An 18,204-nucleotide genomic window follows, 5' to 3' on the forward strand; every position below is an offset into this window, starting at 1 on the left:
CTTGGGACTTAGAACTGCTTGAATTGAGCCAGGGTAAGACTGCTGGTTGACTATATTACCAGTTTCAACCAGTTGTCGGTAGAGACAGCATGGCCAGAAAACAAAAAGGCTGTGGTGTTTCATCGTGGTCTCAATGATGCTATGAAAGATGCATTAGCTGTAATACCATCCTTACCAGACCAATACCCAGAACTTGTGGATTTATCCCTACAAGTAGATGCCCGAAGGGCCGAGAGAAGACACGAGACCGGGAAGTCCGTGCCCTTCTCAGCCAGCCTGCCAACCAACAATACTCAGGGCGAACCCATGCAAATAGGTGGTATTCGCAGCCCTATTACAGCCTCAGAAAGAGAGCGACGTAGGTCCTCCAATGCATGTTTCTATTGCGGCCTGAATGGCCACTATGTCAGAGAATGCCCCTGATGCCCCAAACCTAAGTCATCAGTTTTTCAGAGAGCCCGTCCCTAAATGAGGGGGATCGGACGGGTTCACCTTCTCTCCCCTCTTCGGAAACAGCCTTAGGACTCGTCGGACCCTTGCATATCCAGGCCCTTCTGATTTCAGTAGACAGCACTCATCACCAAGTACGCTTAGTCATCAACTCTGGGGCTACGGGTAACTATCTAGACATAACATTGGCCGCTTCTCTCAATCTTCCTCTATTAAATAAGCAGCGACCGGAACCTGTGCAAGCTGTTGATGGGTCTTCACTCATATCAGGTCCAATAAAACAACAAACCGCACCTTTGACTCTAGTCATACAAGAAACACATAGAGAAACCCTTTCATTTGACCTGATTACTACCCCTCAATTCGGGCTTATACTGGGTCTCCCATGGCTACAAACTCATAATCCTGTCATTGACTGGGCACATGGTAAATTGTTTTTTGAGTCCGCCTATTGCCAAAACCACTGCCTGGTGACCACTAATCCGGTGACATCTCCTTCGCAGGTATTAGGTGCATTGGCCCACCTCCAGCTCAATAACGAGCAAGCCATGGATTGCGAACCTCAAGGCCACGTTGTGGGAGCCACTGTTTCCGGTATTCCTATAGAGTACCAGGATTATCTTGACGTCTTTGATAAAAAACGAGCTGAACATCTCCCACCACACCGGTCGTATGACTGCCCCATCGACCTCATTCCAGATGCTGTCATACCTTGTGGTCGAATATATCCCCTACGGAAGACCAGGCCCTGAAACAATACCTTCATACCGCCCTGAGGATCGGGCACATTCGCCCATCCCAGTCTCCCGCTGCGAGTCCCATTTTTTTTGTGCCCAAAAGGGAAGGCGACTTACGCCCATGTGTGGACTATCGTCGCCTTAACCAAATCACTATAAAGAATCGGTACCCAATTCCTCTTATTACTCCACTCCTGGACAACCTGACTCATGCAGTTATTTTTTCCAAGCTTGATCTCAGGGGTGCCTACAATCTAGTACGAATAAAACAAGGGGATGAATGGAAGACGGCCTTTTGTACCAGACATGGACTGTTTGAATACACCGTCATGCCCTTTGGTCTCTGTAACGCCCCCGCAACGTTTCAGAGATTCATGAATGACATATTTCATGATATTATGGATGCATATGTTATAGTATATCTGGATGATATCCTAATCTATTCTTCATCCCCCACAACTCATGTATCCCATGTCAAAGAAGTACTCCACAGGCTCAGAACCAATGACCTGTTTGCTAAACCCGAGAAATGTTTGTTTCATGTCACAGAGGTGGAATTCTTAGGGTTCCACATTACTTCCAAGGGTCTCTCTATGACTTCAGCTAAAGTCGATGCTGTTCTGAAGTGGCCAGTACATACAACAGTCAAAACCTTACAATCATTTCTTGGGTTTGCAAACTTTTATAGGAGATTCATTGCAGGATTTTCCTCCATTGCAGCCCCCTGACTAGCCTTACTAGTCCACGGGCACCCTACATTTGGACTCCATTACAAGACAAGGCATTCGAGACACTGAAAGCTGCCTTTACGTCTGCCCCTATCTTGCAACACCCAAACCCTGACCTACCTTTTGTGGTGGAAGGAGACGCTTCCTCTTTCGCTTTGGGAGCAGTCCTGTCCCAGAATTGTCCTGCCACGGGATTGCTGCACCATGTTGCTTATCACTCACGTAAATTCACTGGAACAACACTATACTGTCACCGAAAAGGAACTTTTAGCAGTCAAGGATGCATTCCAGGTATGGAGACACCATTTATTAGGCGCCAAACACCAGATCACAGTGTATTCTGACCACCGTAATTTACAGGACCTAGCGACCCTTAAATGTGTGAACAGTCGGCAAGTCCGCTGGCATTGTTCTTCTCTTCCTTCAATTTCATTATACGGCACCGTTCCGGTACAGGTCCCGGCAAGGCGGATGCCTTGTCGCGTCTGCCGGGTGGTGTATCCCTTCCTGTTTTTCCTGAGACTCTGCTTGACAAACATGTGATCTGTCTTTGTACCCCTCCTGTCGACCTTCTTGAATCCATCCACCAGTGGGTACTCCTTCATGACCATGACACCAATGAATGGGTCTTAACGTTTCATGAATGATTACCTTTCATGCAGGACAGGTTATACCTTCCCACCCAGGACACCCGTATTCAGGCGCTTGAGTGGTCACACGATGCTCCAATTAACGGACATCCTGGGCAGAAAAGAACTCTTGCATTGTTGCACAGATGGTGTTGGTGGCCTACCATGCGCAGAGATGTAACCACCTATGTCTCAAACTGTTCCATCTGTGCACAATGTAAAAACAGGAATGGACGCCCCTTAGGACTTCTACAACCTTTACCCATACCTCTGCGCCCCTGCCATACGGTTACCATGGATTTCATCACTGATTTACCGAAAGTCCAAGGCCATGATACGATATGGGTGGTGGTAGACGCATTCACCAAGATGGCGCGGTTCATTCCTTGTATCGGTATCCCTACCGCCCCGACACTAGCCAAGTTGTTTTTTCGATCCATTTTTTGTCTTTTTGGGTTGCCATCTGTTATAGTGTCCGATAGAGGTTCGCAATTCACCTCCCGATTCTGGCGCACCCTCACCAGTCTCTTGGGCATAGATGCCAGGTACTCATCCTCTTATCACCCCGAAACAGATGGCCAAACAGAGCGCGTTTATCAAACATTGGAGCAGTATCTCCGCTGTCTCTCTTTGCAGCATCAATACACCTGGTACCAAGTACTACACTTAGCGGAGTTTGCATACAATAACGCACCTCATACTGCCACTGGGTTCTCCCTGTTTTATTCCATGTACGGCCAACATCCCCGGGTTTTACCCATACCTGATTTTTCCATGGCTCTTGCTCCGGCCGCGGCTTCTTGTCTCAGGGACTTGGAAGACGTGCATGCACAGACCCTCACTCACCTGAGAGAAGCACAGGCCACTATGTGCTCCGCTGCCAATAAGAAGCGTGCAGATGCCTCTAAGTATTCGGTTGGTGACAAGGTCTAGTTGTCCTCTAGACATTTACGGATACCGGGTTGTCGTAAACTCTTTCCTCGTTTTGTAGGCCCTTATCGTATCACCAGGGTCATCAATCAGGTGGCCTTCCGCTTGTCTTTGGTCCCTTCATGGCGCATCCACCCGGTATTCCACACCTCCCTGTTGAAGCCCTGCCTTCCTCATACCAGACCGCTTCTGCCACCTTCTCCACTCCTGCAGGGTTCCTCTACCGAATATGAAGTCAACAATATCCTGGGCTCACGCCTCCGAAAAGGGGTGTTGTATTACCTGGTGGATTGGCTCGGTTTTGGTCCTGAGGAACGATCTTGGGAACCCGCCTCTAATGTACATGCCCCCCTCCTAGTTGCTAGGTTTCATCGGGATCATCCATCTTGCCCATGCGGTCGTGGTCCCTTGGGGGGGGTTCTGTCATGACACCCACACGACCCACACGTACAATCCAGACCACCCCACCTGAGACCTGCTCCAGACGTTCCACGCGGATTCGCATCCCCAGAATCCATCACGCGCGGAGTTCCGCGCTGGGAAAACATCAATCAGGCTCCTGGCGATTGTGGCCCCGATGGCGTTGGGGTGCATCACGAAACGCCGGCACCACTTCCTGGTCACGTGCCATCTGATACCGGTCACGTGATACTAGGAGATTTCACCCAACGAATCCCGTTGCCGCTTCCTGCTCCTCTGCATCACGTGACACGCCATGCCGCCCATGTGACCTGATGGGGAAGTAGTCACATGATCTGGTCTCCGGCATAAAGGAACACTGATCACGGACTACTCCGCTTCTCAGCAGTTTAACAGTGTTCGAGTGGCGTTTCGTTTTGCTTGGATCCCGTTCTTCTGGCTAATAGACCTTGAGTTTTGGAATTGGACTGCTTTCGTTTTTTCCCTTGGATTTGTTGCTTGGAACTCTGTTTTCCTGGATTTTTGACCTCATGCTTCGTGTTACTGGACTGCATTCGCTTGTACCTCGGAATTGGTGTTTTGGAACTTTTGCTTCTCAGGATTTTGGAACTTTGGCTCACGGACTTAGGACTGCCTCTGGATACCGTTCTGCTTTTGTGGACTCTGTCCTTTGAACGCTGAGCACTTCTTCAGGTGCTTTCATCAAGGGAAACCAGGTTACCCGTCCTCCTCTGGGTGTTCTATTATTCTCCACCACCTGGTGTCTACCTGCTCCCTCCTCTCACTAGAACATTGGTAGGTGCTGTTCTTACTTCCTTCTTACTATTGCCCTTTGTGATTATTGACCTTGTATTCACGATTTCCTAACCTGCTTCCCTTGCAGCTACCTGGTACCCGCGCGCCTGCCTCTTGTGCACCTGTGGTCTCAATAACTGGTTAGGGAGCATTCTTTGATTTCTCCCTGACCGGTGCTTGGGGACGGAGGTGTCCATAGACATTGCAGTAATCTCGGCGTGACACTTATACACAAGTGTTTCCAGGTGCCATAGGCACTAAGTGCAGCGACCCACTTTTCTCACAAGCTTTGCACTATTCTCTACTGCAAACCCTGCCACATCTACAGGTGGGCATTTAGCCTGCGTTTGGGGGTGGAGAATGGGCTCTGGCATGCAGGCTATGAATAAAATCACGACAGTCTGATATCCAATTTATTTGTTTTTAGCTTTAGATGTTATATTGCGCGAACCAAAGCTGTGGGTATTGGAGTGCAGAACAGTGTAAAAAAGGAGTAAAAGAGTAAGGCAGTAGCAGACCAATGACGCAAGCTGGAAACAAAATGTGTTTTGAGTCGTTATGAAAAAGGGACAGCAAAGGGGCTTTGATCTCTGCAATGAATATAGCAATCTTATTTTTTAAAGAGCCAAACTGAGAATTCATAGCAACAGCACGTTCTTTTTTTACCGCAGAAAAATGTGTATTGTCATATCAGGAATACAAATACAACAAAAGGCTTCAATATGGGTTATGGAAAGAAAAGAGTGGTATGGCAACAGGGCATCAGGAATAATAAGGGTGGAATGGCTTTTTTGGTTGTTTACATGAGGCATCGGGAGTGTGAAAAAATGCTCTCAGTCAGATCAGAGCATAGAGTGCAGACGTGAAGAGCAGAGTGGAGGGACGACATACCGATTGGGTGGGTGGGAGGTGAGCCAGAGGGGTTAACAGGCAAGCGGGGCATCATGCAAACAGAAACATATAGCGAGAAAGGGGGTGTGGTTATCAGCAGAAATGTAGTAGATAAAGTGACCCTTAGTGTCCTTCCTCAAGTCAGTCCTAAATTTCCAGGAATGTCTTGCCAATCTCCAGAACACTTTGTTTTTCTTGGAAATTCCTCAAAGAAATGTAACACATCTGATTTTGTGTGGGGATGTTCTTGGATCTGCAAAAACACCCCCTTTTTGGCGTTTCAAAACCCATGTCACAGAGGTTGCCAGCCAGCTGCTTTAAATATCTTTTTGTCATGTTCCTCTGGGTCCCCTGCTTATTTGGTAACCGTGTATAGGATTCATAAATAATGCAAATATTGGGTCTATGGCAACATCTATGAAGTACATAGGAGACAAATGCGTGTCTTCTAAATACCCTAATGTGAGGAAGGGACACGAGTCTCTCATTTAGAAATAAATTGTGTTCTCGTATCAGTTCAGCAACATTAAAAAATGCATAGCCCCTCCGCATGTAGGAGCATCTTAAAAGAAAGATTGTCAAGCTAACACATCTGCAACCACATTGTACACAGAGGTATCATATAGGCTACCAGGTGGGACGAAGGCCACTTGTGCCCTATAGACCCTTCCAGTGGGCCTTGCCCTGGGTCTATTTGACCTCCCAGGATGCCCTCCCCATAGCGTGTGGCCACTGTTTACTGATGTGGTCACCAGCCATCACTTGGGCATGGCTTCATACATGCCCTGGGCCCCCATCTTTTCCTAGGCTCCAAAATACCACCCTAAGTGGTCACTGGGCCTGAGCTGCAGCCTGGTCCAATGACCACGTTTTCCCCATTGTGGTTACATGGACAAATGAATACGGCCCTGGACTCAGGGCCAGAATCGGGTTTGTGCTGTGTCCGTGAATCCAATTTGTTGAACACAATGAATGGCTTTCATTTGTTGGTCAATAGCCACTTTGCAATTAGCATAACCTTCACTAATGCCTCTGGCATCATACTATGTTAAGTTGACTTATACCGCACACCCTTACCACCGCAGGGGCGGTCTCCAGGCGCTCACGTGGCTCTGCAAGACGGAGGGTAGGCAGTGTTAGGATAGGTTCAGAACGAGGAGAAACTGGTGCCAGTGTGTGTTGTCTTGCGTATCAGTAGGTTGTGTGACCTGCCTTCTTGTATCCGTAGTGGTAAGACTCAATGGCCCTCATTACGACCCTGGCGGAGTGGGTTTACGCCAGCGTTATTCGCGGCGGACCCGTCCGCCCTACTACGAGTTCCCGTAGCGCCATGGAACGTTTTCCGCCTGGTTTTTCCGGGCGGAGAAATCCATGGCGCTACGGGACCTTGATGTTAATTACGCCACCGTATTTTGCGGTGGCGCAATTAACGCCTTCCCCACTCCCATTATACCCTATGGGGCAAAAATGGGAATGGGGAAGGGTAAAATGGGGATTGGGGATTTACCGCCCCGCCAAGGTCGGCATGGGGCGGAAAATCCGCCAACCTCCATGGCGCTATCGGCAGCTTTCCGCCGTGCTCCGCGGTGCATTTAGCACCGCGATTTCCGCCAGGGTCGTAATGAGGGCCAATGGGAGTCATTACAAGTTTGCCGGTCCGGTAATAAAGTGCCAGTAATAATGTTTACCAGAACTTTTACCGGACTGGCAAACTTCAAGTGTGCCAGTAGGAATGGAGGATTTACCTTCAGCTAAGAGCTGATGTTAGTTAGATTTGGTGTGTGTTTGGATAGTTTGGCTAGCTCCTAGGCATGCATGGTGCTTGCGAGTAATGTAGGAGGTGAGCAGGTGCAGGTTAGTTAGGTTGGTTACTCACAAAATACTTTCAAGTATGTCATCCGAGGTCATCCAGCTGCAACTCAATGGTACCCTCCAAGTCTTCCAGCTGCAGTATCCTGGCCACCCTCGCCACCTTTCTGAGCTCAGAGCACTAACCCCTCCCATGAGTTCCTCTGAGTGCAGCACGTAGGCTACTCCCATTAGACTCTATATGACCAGCAAGAATGATTTAGTTTATTTTTATTTTACTGTTCATTTGTTAGGCACTTACATAGTAAGTCCATTCTGTTTAAAAGCATCCACGGGGCAACAGGGAGGGAACATGGGATAGAAAACAACGAGTACAGTGGAAGATAAAGACAAACCTACTATGCCTTGTGAGTTCTCAGAACGTGCAAGTGCAGAGAGAAGAGGGGAAGTGAGGGTGGGGGTAAGTGCTGGCATGTCTGTGCTCTTGGGTGAGCATCAGATGAAGAGCATAGTATGGCAAGTGCTCTGCGGCTTGGAGTTCAATAGGGAAGATAGTGCAAGCCTACAGGACGAACTCCGGGGCTGCCAAAGCAAGTGCTGCGAGGTAGGCAGAGTCTGGGGTGATTGGGTGTGGGAGGCCAGGACCCGATGTACGCATAAGGGCCATGGTCACCAATCACAGCGACTGTGAGATTAGCGATTAGCAGAGGAGGGAAGGAGGGAAGGAGGGAAGGAGGAGGTGAAGAGGAACATTTTATATACTATTCTGCTTCTGGGTGTTGTAAAATGTACAGCTATAGTGATGCATGGCTAATCCTCAGAACTTTCTAGAAGACATGCGTGGCTAAACTGCCCAAATCTTTCTAAAGTGACACATGGTTAGTCTACATAATTCTGTGTAATGTGGCACATGGCAAAATCTTCCTAGATTTATCTAAATGTGATGCATGGAATGTCCTCACAGATCTGTCTAGTGTGAGGCATGGCTGGGAGAGAAGGAGTGGGGAGGTGTTGGTCATTAGGGGATATTCCTTCAGTCCTCACTAGTTTTGCTGCTATTGTCACTTTGAGCTGGTCATTGGCAGTTGAATAGCCAAGGTGTCATTTTATGAAGGTGAGGTGGTATTATGTGATTGTAATTTCCTTTAGCATTGTGTTCCATACGTTAGCAATTAGGCATGAGAATGCAGTTCCTCCTAATTTCCTTTTTTTGGTATTGTTTAGTCTCGATGTGGAGGTCATTGCTTGATCTAAGGTCTCTTCCCAGTTGGAAGTGGCTGATCTTGGCCTGGAAAAATTCTGCTCCTTGTCCATGTAGAGATTTGTGGGAAATGCAGAGGGACTTGAATTTAATGTGTTTTTTTATTGTGAGCCAATGTAGGCTTCTCAAAGCTAGCGTGATGTGGTCTCTTCTGCTCAGTCTCAAAAGTATCCTTGACATAGTGTTCTGTATGTGTGGAAATTTTGGGGTGAGCCTTTCAGGCCTTCCGAGGTACAGGCTGTTTGCGTTTGTCAATCTCTGACAAAATCAGGGAAATGATTGCAAGGGCACTACATTGAAAGGAGAGGTAGAGGAGCATCTCTTTGAGTAGTCTCCGGAGGTAGAAGCACTTTTTTGAGATACCGTTCACTTGTGGTTCCAGAGATAGTCAGTTGTCAATGAGCATGCCTAGGTTGTTTATTACACATGGAGTCTCTGGTTGGGATCTCATGCCTGGTAGCCAGTCCAGGTGTGAGTTGGTTCTGTTGCCCTCTATGGGTGCGATCATTATTTCTGTATTGGCCCGGTTTAATTTGAGGTTGTTCACTGTCATCCAGCTGCATATGTATGTGAGGCAATTGCTGAGGGTGTTGTTTGGTTCTTGGGTCATCGCTATTTTAACGATCAGTTGTGTGTCATCTGCGTAGTTGTAGGTGGTCAGTCCATAGGTTCGAGTGATTTTCATCAAGGGGGACATCTAGATGTTGAAAAGTAGATGTGAGAGACTGGAGCCTTGTGGCTCTCCGCAGGAGATATTTTTGGGGTTTCTGGTGAAAGTTTTGGTTCGATTTGTGAGGAAGGACTTTAACCATTTTAAGGCGGTGGCTTTTATATCGCATTCCATCAGTCTTTTTATTAGTGCTGTGTGACTGATTGTGTCCACTGCCGCTGAGATGTTCAGTAGTATGAGGGCAGATTGAGTGCAATTGTCTGCATTTATTTCTAGGTCGTCCAATATAGATAGGAGTGCCAATTTCGTTCCTCTCATTGGTCTGAAGCCAACATGCGAGTGATCAAGTATCCCATTCATTTCTACATAGTTGAGTAGGATTTTGTGTACATGGTTCTCCAATATTTTCACCAAGAAGGGCAGGTTGGATATAGGTCCATAGTTGCTGAGTTCTTTATCAGTGGTTTGATGTATGCCGATATGAAGGACTTCTGTATTTTTCCTGTGTTTAGGAATAGGTTCATTAGATGCTGGAAGTGTGATGCTGGTGTGCTGTGATTGAGGATTTCTTTGTGGATGTCCAGGGGGGCAAGAGTCGCTTAGAGATCCTGCTTGGTTGGTGTCCTTTGTTTTTGAAACTTACTCATTAAGATGTTAATTAACCTTAATATCTCAGTGAGGTTTGTCATGTTATACAAACGTCTGAACAACATGCCACACTTTGAGGAACTTTTCTTAGCCCTTCTCAATGATATCAACAGACCCTACTCACCTGTGATTGACCTGGCCGATTTCAACCTCTGGGCAAAGAAGGAGGCTCAAGTATCTGCCTTACTTGCTACCCTCAAAATTATCCGCTATGCTCAACAAGTGAAAGTTCAGACCCATAGAGATGGCCATATACTAGGTTTTGACACCTAACATCTCCATGTCACCTATCTCCACACTTCTTGGTCCATGGTCCGAGCACGCTTTAATACTACCCAGAGCAGTAAAAAAGACTAGGTACTTTAAGCGCATTACATCTCCTATTTATTCAGCTTCTCTAGCACCCAAATTAGAAACACTGAAATCACTAGACAATCCATTCATACTGGTCTTACATCTTTTACAATCTATCTTGACCACAGCAAATCACTTGGCCCCTGAGAGAATGAAATAAATTAAGCTGGAGACTGAAGAATTTGTGTTCAACAAGGACATCATTCAGCCTAGGAAACATAAGACAGCTTTAGAGCAAGTTTGGAGGAAAAATCCCTGTCCCCTTATTCTGGCAGTTTATAAGGAGTCTGTACTCTGGATTAAAAGAGCCATCATTAAAGCCAAAGCCAATAACTTCAACATCAGAATCGCTAATGAAAAGTCTAGCTCCAAGGAACTTTTCAGAGCCTTGAAGGAAATTGAGGGTACACCCCCAGTGTTTCCCATGGTTGAGAGGAACCCTGACTGTTGTCAGAGAATTCAGGATGAGTTTTGGAGCAATATTACTGCTCTTCAACAAGCCAGTACCTCGCTGCAACAACTTCTGGAATGCTATCCAACATCTGTAGGTCCCGCACAGACTTTAACTGGGTTTAATGATGAGCTCAACTGATTTAAGTTCACATTGAAACAATGCTCTGAGCAGGAAATCTTTACGATCTGCTGGTGCCCTGTTTCACAAACATTCTGAACACTTCCTTTAGAGACAGCTTTGTATCGTCATGTCTTAGGGAAGTGTGGATCACCCCCCTTTGGAAGAAACATAATTTGGACTTGTCTGTGGCGAAGAATTATCATCCAAATACTAATGTCCTGTATCTGCTGAAAAGTCTGGACTGTGTTACCTGTCTGCAGTTCTAGGGATTTGTGGAGGAAAACAACATCTTTAGCCCACATCAATCTGGATTCAGATATAAACACAGGACAGAAACAGCCCTACTGGACCTGAAGTCCAATATTTCCAGCATCGGGACGGGGGCCATCTGACGCTTCTGATATCACTAGATCTTTGACCTAGATAGAACTGTGAATACTAGCATGTCCACACTGAGATAGAATTGTAAGTATGGATCAATCGGAAGTATGCACACTAGCAGCTGCGCTAGTCATGTGGAGGGGGCGAGGAGCATGCAAGGTTATTAAGGGAGCGGGCGGAGCGGACAGCTAAATCCTCAAACGGCCTCGAATGCAAAAACTGGCACGTACCTCCTGAGGCACAGGGTGTACAAGCATCCCGTCGTGTAAGATTACACGAGCCCAACCGGTTCACTCCAGGATAGAGATACAAACTAACCAATACCACTAACAATTTCCTTCTCTGCATACACCTCTCAAACTCCAAACCAAACACAACCACAAACCTCTAGCGCAGAAAACCGCACAAACTTCACTACACTGCAACAACAAAACAAAAAACACACATAGACTCGCACATCAGCACACAACGACTATCAGCCGCATACACCCCAGGCCCAGCCGACGGAACCACCGGGCTGAGGCTGCCAACATCACATCACTGCAATCTTGCACTTTTCCAGCCTCCACCCACTAACCAACCCCTCCCTCCCTCTTTCAGAGCCGCCAGAGCGCCAGGGGACCACTCCGGTGGTGATAGTGCGCGGTACAAATGACCTTTAACATTAACATTAACATTAACAGCAGTGTTCTATCCTGGTTGCGCTCGCTAGATGGGATGGTTCTTGCGTGTTCCACCCCTTTGTTGAGTAGTATAATTGGGTTGATAGCAGGGTTGCTTAGTTTTGGTTTGTGCAGGTTGGTGGGCTGTTCGAGTGTGGGTCCTTTATTCCAGTCTTTGATAATGTCGGCGTGTTAATGATTATGGACTCCAGTTTGCCACTGATTCTTGTTGGTTTTTTTTTCAAAGGTGTTATGCGAGTTGCAACGGTTTGGTTTTTGGTTCGGCATCCTGGAGGGGGCCACATTTGTTTGGGTTCTTACATGTGGGTTGATTGCTGCTTGTCTATTCTCCATTGCAATGGAGTCATAAGTGGAGAGGTAGCGTGAGAAGTATTCTGTGTTCACTCTTTTCTTGGTATGTATCCTTTATCCGTTTAGTGGTATCACCATCGGGTTCCTAGGTGTTGTGAATTCTGGAGGGTAGGCTCCTTGTAGGGTTATAGTTTCCGTTCAGTTTCTGTTGTCCTTTCTTGCTTCTTTGTCTTTCCTGTGGCGAGTCATTGACAGGTGTTTTATTTTATGTTAAGTTCTGAGATATGTTTCCCTGAGCAGGTGTCCCCTTGGTTAGGCAGCTTCCTGCTCCCTAGTAATATTTTCTTCGCTTTTGCAATATACGTTTAGGTTTGAGGAGTATGTTTGCTGTTAGTTGTATGTCATCAAAAAATCCAAAATGGCCAAAGGCTCAGGGGGCACCGTACCCATAATGCAGGTCTATAGGTCTGTATCTATGGCCATTAGACACTTTGCCAGGTCATGGTTTTCAACCATGCCCCAACCCCCACCAATCCAACCGTTATAGCCACAGTCCCATTAGCCACTTTTCCACCATTGTGGGTCTGTGGGCCGCTGGCCATGGACTGTGGACACTTACCCGAGGCATGGGCCTGTGGCCATGCCCTTGGCCTCACCAACCCACCCAAGTGGCCTCTTTTCTGGGTCACTGGCCAGGCCCAGTAGACATATTACCCATATTGTGGTTGTATGGGCCACTGGCCACGACAAGCTACCACTTTGTCCAGGGCACGGCTTTAAACAATGCCCCAACAAACCACAGGAAATGGCCACTCTGCGTATCCTATGGAGAGGTCCAGTGGCCACTTCAACCATACTGTTGGTCCAAGGGCCACTGGTCACTATACATGGAGCCCAGGCACCACCCACCCAAAGTGGTAATTAGGCCCGGCTTTCCACTAGGCCCAGTGACCACTTTGCCCCCACTCTGGGTCCACGGGCTGAAGAACAAAGCTTGATTTGCATATGATCTTTCCTCTTCCTTTTATGGCTTGGGAGGCTGGAGAACAATGGTCTGGATCGTTGCTCAGAATGATTCTAGAGGTTAAGATTGATTAGCACCAGGGCAGGGGGAGCCAGCCAATCAGATGGCTAGGAACACTGGCTTGAACCGCCAGTACAAGCCCACTTTCCAAGCCACCTGATGGCCAGCTCCCCCCACAGCCATCTTCCCCCCACACTCCGTCCCATTTCTTTTTCTCTGCCTTGCCCCCTACATACCTTTTTTCGGTGGCAGCGACTGCTGCCGCCACATCCACTCCTTCCCCTCGCCTCCCACAGGCCACCATAGAAAGGGAAGAGGGGTTCTGTACGGAGCCCTGCCTTCCCTTTCTATAGTGGCCATCTTGGAAAAGGAATGTCCTTCCTACAGCGGCACACCACACACGTGCCATTGTAGGAAGGGAAATACGTTTTTTTTTAGCACCCCAAGTTACCACTTTGGCAACCCGGGGTGTTAATGGGTGTCATCGCCAATTCCAGGGGCTGGAATGGGGGATAATGACCCAGAGCCCTCGTTATCCACCTTTGCTTCACTCGAGACGATAACTTGGGCTGCCGGGCCGTTATCCCCGGTTCCAGCCCCTGCAACAGGGGATAGACGCCACATTATAAACCTTCCAGCCATCACCTTTTTTGTTTTGCTACCCCCAACATTTTGTGGCCACCATTATTAAAATAAAGGACTTTTTATGCAGAGAAATACAATGTGTTTTTCCTTGTAACGTGTATGTGATCTTGTCAAGGAGTCTGCTTTAGTCTACTGTAAGTAGTTGATGTTCTGCTTTGTTATTCTGTTTTCTTGTACTACTGGCAAGGTGAGAGCTTGTGTTTGTTTTTCTCTTTATTTTGACAAGGAACAATGTTCTGGAACAATCTTTACGCCACTGTACATTGAAAACACATGTGAATTAAAAAAACAGAATGTACTATACTGACTATTGTTGCATTACAGGATTTCCCATTGCAAAATTGTAGGCATTGAATTAATGATAATACTTATTGTGTACCATTAAGTGTGCTGTAATTCCATGAACGTATTTTCTCATGTCCCACGTAAATGCTCACTTTTTAGATATCACTCAATACAGATATGAACATGTGATATAATAAGTCAGCTAAATTTGCCAGGTAAGGCAGTTGAGAATCAACACGGTTGCACACAATTTAGCCTACTTGGTCAAGGTCAAGTGTGCATGTGTTATAGGAAGTCTTTCTCAGACTGTCCTTTGTTATGGTTGTCTTGAGTCCCTTTTTGACTTCTCCTGCCAAGGCTTCTCTCTCTGAGACTGTACGCTCTTTTATTGTGTTAATTTGTGAGCTCTATCTTGCTTTTTACATTATGAATTTCAGGGTGTACTTCCTCCAGGCTTCAACTCTGAATATATAGGATGCCTGCCCTTCCTCCTAGGGTTTTAGCTTCAAGTCTCTGTTGGTTCCCCACCTGCGTTGTTCAAGTCTCTCTTTTATATATTGCTCACATCCTTTGTAACTGGTTTTGTGAATGTTCTTTCATCCTCATGACTAAAATGCGTCTCTCTCTTCAAGTGACCCTGGTCTTCCCCTACCAGGTTGTTTTTTATTTGCCTTCTCTGGTTTTTACAGTTCCAAATCATTCAGCTTGATATTTACTCTTTCATCCTTAGCACTAGGATGAGTTTTCTTCCACATATAATGATTCCCTGGTGGCCTCACGCTGTTGCTGATTCCCCTGGTACCTCATGTTATACCGGATAAGGTTGCAAGAGTCGCTCTTGCTCTGGTACTGCTCTTGGTTCCTCTCACTGCTCGGATCTCTGCTCGTGGTTCCTCGTCGGGTGTCTGCCTTCCACAGACGTTTGCGATCGGTAGTTGCTTGGGCTTCCCATTCTTCCTGCTCGCACTGCTTCCCTTACGCTTGTACACAGCAGGCCTCAGGCGTCTCACACTAAGTTTCGCTCACTCTTTGAACGTCACTGGCTGCAGGATCTGCCTGAGCTTCACAACACAAGGCCTAATGAGATCAGGGGGCTTCCCCTGTTCATAGAACTCTCTTTCCCTCATTCTGCTCTGACTTGCCTCAACCCCTAGGGAGGGTCTTGCTGAGTGGGCTCACCTAGCTAACATCACAGGGGGAGTCTCCCCCTTGGAGGAGGGATGAATACCTGTGATTCATCACAAGAAGAAATAGCAATCAGTAGAACTGAATGTTTAGAGGTGAATGAGCAGTCTCCGGAATCCTCAAATAACTCAGGACTGGAGACTGTTGCAATGCATGTGCAATGCCCAAACTGTGGTAAGAGGTTTAGTATACGTAAATTGTATTAGCAAGAAGAGCTGGCCATTTAGTGTGCATTGACACATTTTTGAAATCATCACAGAGCTGTGCATGATGAAAGAAGGAGCAACAATGTAATAATATTGCTTATTATATTTAGAGGTTAGAGCCAGGGTGTTTTTAATAGTTTTGTAGCTGATAGTAATGATTGATGTTGTGCTTTGGTTGCATTAAGGAAATCGTAGAATATGCTGTTTCTTTTTATATTCAGGAAGGCTTATGGTAGGAGGTGAAAAGGTAGCTAAAGTGTCCAGCAGTGAGATAGGGTAAAGGCCCTCATGCTGTATTAACATGAGGGCTATGTGCCAGGGTTACGAGAGTATCACCATTTTGGGTTAGGCCTTGTTAGAAGTTGCAGCTTCTAGTAAAGAATTAGGCAGCCTTTTAGAGCTTTTGCTCTGTCCATTTAATTATAGTGTATGCATCCTTCCCCCAGTGAGTGTGCAGACAGCCAAGGTTATGGAGGAAGGGAGACACGTAGCACAGATAGCATTTAATTGTGCAAGGCTGAGCAGTTTACAGGAGCTGGGAATGGAATAGTGGGTTTGGACGATTAGACTAGTGCCACTAATGATTTTAATTACTAATTACCTCCACTGTGAAGGACGAACCTCATGGGAACAGAGCATGGTGTCTGGCATGTCCAAGGTGTCGAGCTAGGTTTTGAGTAATACTGCCCCCATTGAGAAGTGGCTGGTTCATTTGAACTACAGGTGTCTGAGCAAGTAGAGCAAATAAATATGAGAAATTGATCAACAAAGGTGTTTTGACTGCATGTTTTATAAAGCACCTGGTTCTCAAGAGATATAAGGTAGGCAGCATGCTGGGGAGGAAACATGCTATAAGACGGGAGAAGCAAGCAGTGATGCCAAAGAGTAATGCTCCAATGTCGAATTGGCTATCTGGGAGTGCCAAATTGTGGTCTCATGAGGAAGCCATTGTATTCCCAGGCGGGGTTCACCTCATTGTTCGCATTCACTCACGGATTGGGTCCTGTTGGGATAATGAACATCACAAGTTGGCCAAAGTTATCTTGACCAAGAAGGAGAGTCCATTTTTGCAACAAAGTACCTGAATATAGTGGACAAATCAAGTCACATCATTGTGTTTTCTACTGACTGCACAATTAGGTCATGTTATGCTATGTTATGATATATGTATTTACAAAGAGCAGGGTCACCCAAGGGCATCTTGGTGCTGAATTCAGAACAGAAACAGGTAATCTTGTAAGGTGTATTTAGATATGGACGACCAGTGGGGCAATGAACTATAGGGGATGTTTAGATTTCTGTATAGATCTTAGCCAATGGGAACATGTAATTATATTGTATGTGAAATATTTTGCTTATGTTAGGTCACGGTTTTCCGCTATAAAAGATGTCAATCGAAATGGGTGTGTTGAGTGAAGTTTCAGTTCTCGGTTTTATGGGACTGACACTCCTGGCTGTATTTGCATGTAATAAAACTTTGTTTTCCTTTCAAACAGTGCACTTCTTTTTAATCCCTGTGGAGTTCTTTTTAACAATCATTTTATGGGCCTACTCTACAACTTTGGTGACCCCAATGTGATTCCAGATCCTCCATGAAGCTGGGGGCTTCCCCGCCATGCATCCTGGATTGCGGCACCCATCTGCAGTGACCAGTCCATGTGCACACTTTGAGGAGGTTTGCATGCGCTGTGTTGCCAGAAAGCATGCCTGATACTTGGAGCGGAGCGCTGTCCCTAGCTGTGCAGGCAATTGGAGGGGGATACTGCATTGGAGGAGCTCGGAACAATGCTTAGAACGTGAGTGCACTTGTGCAGAAAAAACAGAGAGGTCAACATTTTAGTTTGGGTGTGTATGAGAGTGTGAAGAAGAGGAAAGTAGGGAGTAGAATCTCCCCCGCTGTGGGAAAAGATGATCTCATGGTAGTGTAGCAATGGTAAAATAGAGAAACTGATGTGGTATATCTCCTCTTAGATGAGGAAAGACAGCGCTGTAATTGAGGTCCCAGTCCTGTATATAGAGGACCCGATATCCCTCTGCCCTAGAGTGAAAAGGGCGTGAGGAGGATTGAGTTCCCTTGTCTCGAGAGAAAGAAAACAGAGGAAGACTCTACACCAGTGTGTAAATAATTGTTCTTTTTATTTGATTTTGTTAATAATAGTGTATATAAGAGTGGGGTAGTGTGGGACGGCAGTTGTCCAGTCGTGTGGATAGGGGTTGCATTGTGGTGAGTGCATTAGTAGAAATGTTTTGAGGGGTGGGGTTTGAATTGAGGGTGTGGGAAGGGTGAGTGGTTCTGTTGAAACATTGGGAGGTTTTGGAGTAAGACGCATCTGGATCGGTAATCGGTAAACCTAGGGTTTTAAATAAGTTTGGATTTGAGAAGGAGTATGAGTACTCCATTAGAACATATGTGCGCAGCACTGCTGTGGTTTATGAAGAAAATCATGAAGAATCCTCACAAGTGGGTTCAGGGGACTGAAGGAAGGATGTTTAAATCTTGGCCTGAGGAGGGCAAGAATGTAAAAGCAGTCCTCAAACAGATGTATACATCAAAATATAAAGGAAAAAAGTTCAAGAGCAGCCAGAGAAGACTAAATTGTGGCAAATG

This window comes from Ambystoma mexicanum, chromosome 3p (genome assembly GCF_040938575.1).
Source record: "Ambystoma mexicanum isolate Mex_15411 chromosome 3p, UKY_AmexF1_1, whole genome shotgun sequence".
NCBI lineage: Eukaryota > Metazoa > Chordata > Amphibia > Caudata > Ambystomatidae > Ambystoma > Ambystoma mexicanum.